Source organism: Anarrhichthys ocellatus, unplaced genomic scaffold, assembly GCF_004355925.1.
Source record: "Anarrhichthys ocellatus isolate YVR2014 unplaced genomic scaffold, GSC_Weel_1.0 scaffold4, whole genome shotgun sequence".
Taxonomy (NCBI): Eukaryota; Metazoa; Chordata; class Actinopteri; order Perciformes; family Anarhichadidae; genus Anarrhichthys; species Anarrhichthys ocellatus.
Window position 1 is genome coordinate 5740250 of NW_022280034.1, and position 7257 is coordinate 5747506.

Below are 7257 nucleotides of genomic sequence, written 5' to 3' on the forward strand. Positions count from 1 at the left end.
CCCCCCCCCCCCCCCCCCTTCCCTTTATGGATCAAACAATGACCTGACGCAAATAGAACATTCTTCAGTGCTTCCTATTTGTTAATGCTGAGAGGTTTCATTAGCTTGCTTGTTGCTCCCAAAAATGATAGCCGAGCTGATGCAACTCTGCGGGGTGGGGAGGGAGAAGAAGAAAAAAAAGTAATTTACAGGCTGTGAGTAGTAATTTACACAGAAGAGATTAAAGAAAATGGTATGGAACCATTTTGTCTTAATGACAGTCGGGCTTATTATCTGCAAAAGCAACTGCCTGTTTGTTAACCTGGTGCAGTCAAGTCTTTCATTGGTTGTGATGAATGTGAGTAGTAAAAGTATCAGACATTCATCGTGACATAGACCCGTCTACACAGCCATGTTATTCAAGAGAAAGCTTTAGTATCAGAGTTATTATGGTGCCCAGAAGCAAGGTAAATAAAAGAGGGTAAAGACAGAGTCACAACCTTCTCTACTCATTCATCAGCAGCATTTTCCAAACCATTAGCCCTGTCATTGCTTCCTGTACTTTTCATGTCTGCTGGCTGGCTTCACCCTCAGTACTGTGATTAGTTCAAGCAGGATGCCGCTCATCGATTTTGCTCCACTGGGTGTAAGTTAACCCTCTGCCAGCTTTTAATTGCTTCTCTTGACTGTTAAAGCAGTCCATGCTGCTGCTGCTGCTGCTGCTGCTGCAGGAAAAAAAGGACTAGGATTGAATTTTGTTTGAATGCTCTTACACTGGTTCCAAAACATGCGGGATGGTGCCTTTCAGAATATTCAAACGCGTCGAATTCCATCTGTACTATCAAGCAATGAAGATGTTTTGCTTCTATCCAAGAATAAGGTGCTTAATTGAATGTGTTACCTGCTGGCAGCAATTACCATCATGCCCGAGAGGTAGGCTATGAGTGGAGACGGAAAACGGATGAAAGAAGAGAAATGTTTAGTCTGTCTCTTTCGAGCTTATTGTGTTTCCTGAAAGTAACGTGGCTCTGGCATGATTGACATAGACACGATAGCTGCGGTAAACAAAAGGGAGCTGCGTGTACGCAGAGAGATGAGTATGGAATGGGTTTTTGAAAACAATAAATCACAACTCGCTGAAAAAAAAGCCTCATTTGAATTAGATCACCAATGTATCCGTCATGACGCGCCGTGGTTTTCCTGTCATAAAAAGCGATTTAAATATAAATTAAAGTTGCTGAAGGAATCAGTTTTGTCAGTAACTGTTCATCGGCAGTGCTTAATTGTTTCTAAAGAGCCCTGGGTTCATATTTATCCTGGGATTTTTTAATTACATATCAGCATTATACATAATCAAGCCCATTATCGCAGCTCTGCAAAGCTAGTATTTAAAGTTGTGGTATCTCAATATTTGTGCAAAGCTTTAAAGTGATATGGAATAGCTTTCACAGTGTAAACGCAATAAAAAAAAAAAAGATGAAACGTGTGAACAATCCATAAAAGTGATATATCTTCGTCACACTTTGATGTAGATATCCATCTGTACATATGCATGAGAAGCACTTTGTCAGAGAGGAAATCAAATGGAGACGTAGGCAGATGCACCGTCATTTCAAGAAATGAGAAACATCAGCCATAATGAAAGATGATATATATGTTTTTAGATTGTGTCTGAAATTCACTATGTGGGACATTCAACCATCGAAAGTGTCATCTTGTAAAAGAAAAAAATTGCGGAAAATCATCTGCTGCAGGAGGAGTTGACGTGTGCTGGTGGATTAAATTTAGCAATTCGTGGCACAAATCTTTCCTTCAAATGAGTCGATGTGAAATGAGACTAATACATTTTACCAACATGTTGACGGAAGTCCTGGAATATAGTCACGAGGGGCCTCATAAAGGCAGTCAAGCAAAACTTCAATGCTATTCTAAACGGCCCCTTGGTTTTCTACTCCCAATCACTATTTGAATGCTTTTTTGAAGGTCTTCAATTTGCATCCTAATGCTGTGCCCTTGCTCAATTCAATTTACAATGCAGATACAGAAGCGATAAGCGTGACGGAGGTTAATTCCCAAGAAAGGGAAGGCAGAAAAAAGAAAAATAAGCAACATAATTTTACTTTTATATGTCCCTCATATGTATTGAGCTGATAAAATATTCGTAGTAAACAAAAATCCATTAAACATCAGCAAATGTATTAGTAAAGAATGCACGTGGAGGCACAAAATAATCCTTTCTAGCGCTGCTCAAAGATAAGGACGTTTAAAATGCATCTACTGTATGGCTAAGCTGCCCTTGTTTCATGATTTGTTTATCTGCCTTTCGCTTCATGTCTACATGTTTACTTAGCAGTAATTTATGTGCTCATGGTCAACATTAGAACATGAGGACAAGCAGCGTAGCGCATTTAGGAAAGTGGGAGAGCTGTTCCCAAAGCTGGCACGGAGTAAAAAAAATGACAATGGTGTCACAAGAAACAGATTGGATTTGGGCTCAGGACACTTTGGGCCTCTTTTTTCCAGGGAGGGGTGTAAAAAGTAGGTTGCAATGCTGGGGGTATATGTGCCCAGCCCCCAGGGCTAAGACAAAAAATATGGGGCACTCTCTCTCTCACACACACACACACATGCACTTGTCTTTTCTCTCTCCCTCATTATATCTTCAATTATCAAGTCAGCAGAGAAACTCATTATTTTTGGAAGTCACTGCCCATGCTGGTGTTCTTTTTGACGTAAGGAAACAGACAAAATTCCATTTGTGGAGATTTGAATCTCTTAATACCATTAGCTAATTGTGAGAATAATCACGTTAAAGTGACACTGAGGGAAATATGATATATTTAAATATTTTCGCTTTTCAAAATAAATGATCCTGTGCAGTATGTGTCATTAAAGAGCAGGAAGTAATTACTGGTGGGTTAGTTCACTATTTTACGCAGCGTTTTAATTGACAAAAGGGCATTTCATGCAAGCCATGACCAGGCTGAGCTGCATGTGACCCACCACAGGGACTGTATCTGATTTCATTAACAGCCCCAGTTTGACATGGCTTAGCCCTCATATGTACTATGAACACCTTTACCCTTGGGTGGCTTGAGTTAATTACTTCAGCCCATAATGCCCGAGATACCACCTAATAAGCATGGAGTGTTACAAATTATGATGCTTGGATTAGTTTCTGCAAACTCCCCAGTATGAAAGATTCATTTCAGTGTTTAGAAATGATTGGGCTTTAAAAAAAAACACATCAAATATGGTCAAGGTACTTTTTGCAGTTGTCAGGCATGTGAGTTGTGAGTGTTCTGGATTGATTACAGGGTCGGTTCACCCAACTGTTCAAAATCAAGCATCGTGAATATGAGGGAAGACCTCAGTGGATAGAAATGTTGATTCTAGCCTCCTTCAGTTATTATCGTGCACTCAAAGTAAAAGGTTTAGGGAGCATCAGAGAGTGCTTTGCAGACTTTTTTTTGCCCTCTGTTTCGCCCCAAATTAGAGTGAAGGTTGTTGGGGAGCCTGAAAGTAATACCTGCAGGCACTACTCAGGGCTAATAACCCCTAGCCCTAGGAAAAACGTAGCCAAAATTAATCAGGAATAGCTTGAACCATATGCTGTTCATGCATATTTCTAGTCTCTTTTGAAACTTAGGAAGCTAAGGAATATGAACTCATCAGCCAGCAGAGTAGAACGATACATATGGCTTGTTGGTGTAATTGCTTCGATACAGTAACCAGGGGGCCATGAACAACCCAGCTCCCTACACTGCAAGTCAACCTAACTTGATGGCTGTGAAGAAGAAGACTCACTTTGCAACTTTTTATAACTACAAATAATATAAAGTTAACATTTTCTCCAAAAGACACCAGAGCATAAGTGTAAACAGGTAAGATGAAACGGTAAAGCAACGTGCTCTTTGTAGGAAAAATAGCAGGCAGTCTGTCAATAATTGAAACTAAGGAAATATTTAGGGTTATTGCATTAATTAGACACACTGCTGTTGAGTAACTCAAATGTAATTTTAGCTGCACGAATGAAATTCTCTTCGGCTCAAAACCTGGCACCATTGAACCAAAACAATCTGCAAAGCCAGACACCGCTGAAGTTGAGTTGTAAAAATATTGTTTTATAATTTGTTTTAGCTGACCGGTTAAGATAGCACTGGTTTGGATCTTTCATAAACTTTGGAGACTCACAAGAGACAGGTTGAAAAAAAAAAAAAAGGGTGCAGCAGAGGCTGATATATTTAAACTTTTAGTTCATGGTATGAGTCTAGCTCCAAAAACACTGGATCTTTCTACAGTGACCCTCCCTGCCTGATAAAAGCCCATGCCTGTGAAATTCCATGTCCCCAGTTTGTATCAAAGGCTTTCCATTAGAATTTGTCCCCAAGCCTATAATAACCCTGAGATAACCCCCAACTTAACAAAGCTCTTCTAGAGCCACAGAAGACATTATCAAAACAGTTTGCACAGGCTGAGTATACTCCCCATAACCAGTATTATTATTTTGATGTGTAAACACTGAGTTCCCCTTCAAACATCAGCCAACAATCACAGATAAATTGCTACCAACTCACAAGCTCTAGAACTATACCTAACCCCCCATGATGCAGACCACTTACACACAAGGTACTGCAAGAGCAATCTAGAATATCTCAGCGCTTTGTGCTTTTAAAGGTTGTTTTTAAGTGCTCCAGTTCGGGCCCTTTTGCACTTAGCAAGGTTAAGTTCACATTGTCTTCCTGTCGACATGTGCAAAATTACACAGTTTACCGAGGTGCAGGGGAGGCAGGCCATTTCATGGCGATTAGGTGTATCTAGGGTGGTAGGTTTGTGACTACACGTGTGGGTTGGCAGTTGGGGGGGGGGGGAACTTGAGACAATGCTCCACTTCATGAGCACACAGTGTACAGAAGCCCTCCCACACAGTCTTTGTTAAGCCTTCTCTCTTGAGCTGGCACTTCAGCCTCCCTGAGCCCATTGACTCCCACTGGATCCTCACCACTGTGTTTCCTGGGTGAAATATATGGGTGCCTCTTTAATACTGTAACATCCGTATCCATTCCTTTCACACATGCCCCCCTCTCAGCAAACTGCAGCCAATACAATTTAATCCCATTTGGTAGGCAACTTAAATTCATCCAATTTCACAGATTAAGAGTTGTGGTCTCTGCAAACATTTAGCTGTACTCCTGGTGTTTCTTTTTAATTTGTGACGCACACAACAACATAAGGCATAAGAGAAGCATATAACTTGGAAAAATGTAATGCATTTAATATATAATTTTTATATACATATAAATTATGTGGTTTTTTTGTCTAACCTTTCCCCTCCTCTGTGTGCACAAACTTTCACGAAGGCCATTTTCATATTGGTTGTATTTTATGTAAACCAGGCTTATTCCATCCTGAAGACCTTGATACAGCAAGCGTAGTTTCTATAACAACCATACATCATAATGAAGCTGGAGACTCTACATAATTAAATTGCACGTATGAGCATACTGAGCTAATGGGATACGGGCCTTATGTGGCATTTGCTTTTAATTACAAAGTTAAAACTTTTGTAAAAGGTCCTTTGATCAAGCCGAGAAACAGCAATTAATGATTGTGTGGAGATGATTGGCAAGATTAACTGTCTCCAGGCTTTTGTTTGCCATCTCATTGTAATTCCTGACATAAATGTGTATGTTAATTCATTTTCATAGGGTAACATTTTATGTGTTGTAATTCCGCGACTAAAAAACGTTTCATTCCTGCAGTCAGGTTAGCAAGTCAGCAGCGTGAAATACAGTAGCTTGATGTTTGTCTGCTCTGTATGAGAAATGCAGTAATTCTTCCAAAAAAGTGCAACACAAATGGATGCTCTGGGTAGGAGGATGAGAGCGAAAGAGAAGAAGCCCAACCTCTGACAACAGGGATCGGTCTTTCTTATGAAAACGAACACCGACGGTTTTAATTTACTGACTGCATTAGTCGGCTCCTCTCCAACCAAGCTTGGTGTTGTCTCGTTGGCAGCAGCAAAAGTTATTAATGGTGCAATAACAGGAGGCAAGCCTGGGCACAGAATATTCTCTCTCAGATTGTGTAATGATTTTCCACGAAAGGGAGGGCCGTCTCTTATTTCTCATTGCAGGGGGGGGGGTTCTTAAATGAAGTGACGAGGTGGCAAAAAAGCACTGCCCTTTCAGTTAATTGACTTATATCCTTCACAACAGTAGTATTAAAAAAAGAATGCATTCAACATTAACTATAGCCACAAAAACGTTAAGATCTCACAAGGAAAACACAAACGGCAGCTTTGTCACAATGCATGTGAGATGTTACATTGGCAGCAGAGGAGTGCATACATAATATAAAAGCAACTTTGAGATGCTCTATATTCATTCTCTAGCCTGGGAGCGTGTTTATCAACCTAACATTTTAGCAGATGGATGCAAGCAGTCAAGGGTTTGTTATAAAGTTCAAGGCGTAGCAGGAATTGTGAGTCCGGCAAGAGATTTAGACGATGACCTCCTGCCTGGAAAGTTGTTGTTAATGGTTCTTTCAGCTTTTATAAGGCCAGTTCTGCAGCTTATGCTTTCAACCACAATTACCAGCCAACCGTCCGAGTCTGTCCTGTTATTTATGTGCTTCAAAAAGCAGCGGGGTGGTTGCTTGAGAAGGTCAAACTGCAGGGCAAATAAGTGGATGGCAGTATCATAACTCTCTGACATTTCCTCTTTTTGACTTGTGGAGAATAAATCAGCCTCCACTGCAATGTGAAATAAACTTTAAAACTGATCTAAATCCAACAATCAAAGGTTACCACTTCCACAAACTCTGTACTTCTATTGCTTCTGATTACAAATCAATACACATTCAACCCCCTCTGCCCTCTTTTTTGGCCACAGGCCCTCATATTGGTAACATGCATGAGCCTGCAGAGTTATCACAAAACAAATTGCACAGACTTGAATTTGACTATCCCTTTATGAGGAGCGCTCCATTGATTTCTGGATGGTGACTCTGTTTGCCTCCCTTTACAGGGCCGGGAGGAGGTTGCTCATTGGGGAGAAACAGACGCAGCTTATTCTAATTGCTTTATTGCCTCATTGTATTCTGGTGGCATGCTTATGCAGCGCCGTGTCAGAGAGTTGAAGTTAGTGGCTGTTGCTCAAATGTACAATAAGTGTGCTCTCCCTGTTTTCCCCGGCCCTGTCTGAGCCCTGTTGGTAATAGCACCGAGTTGTGACTTTTCCAGAGGATACGACGTGTCAGCGAAATCTTTCCTGCAGT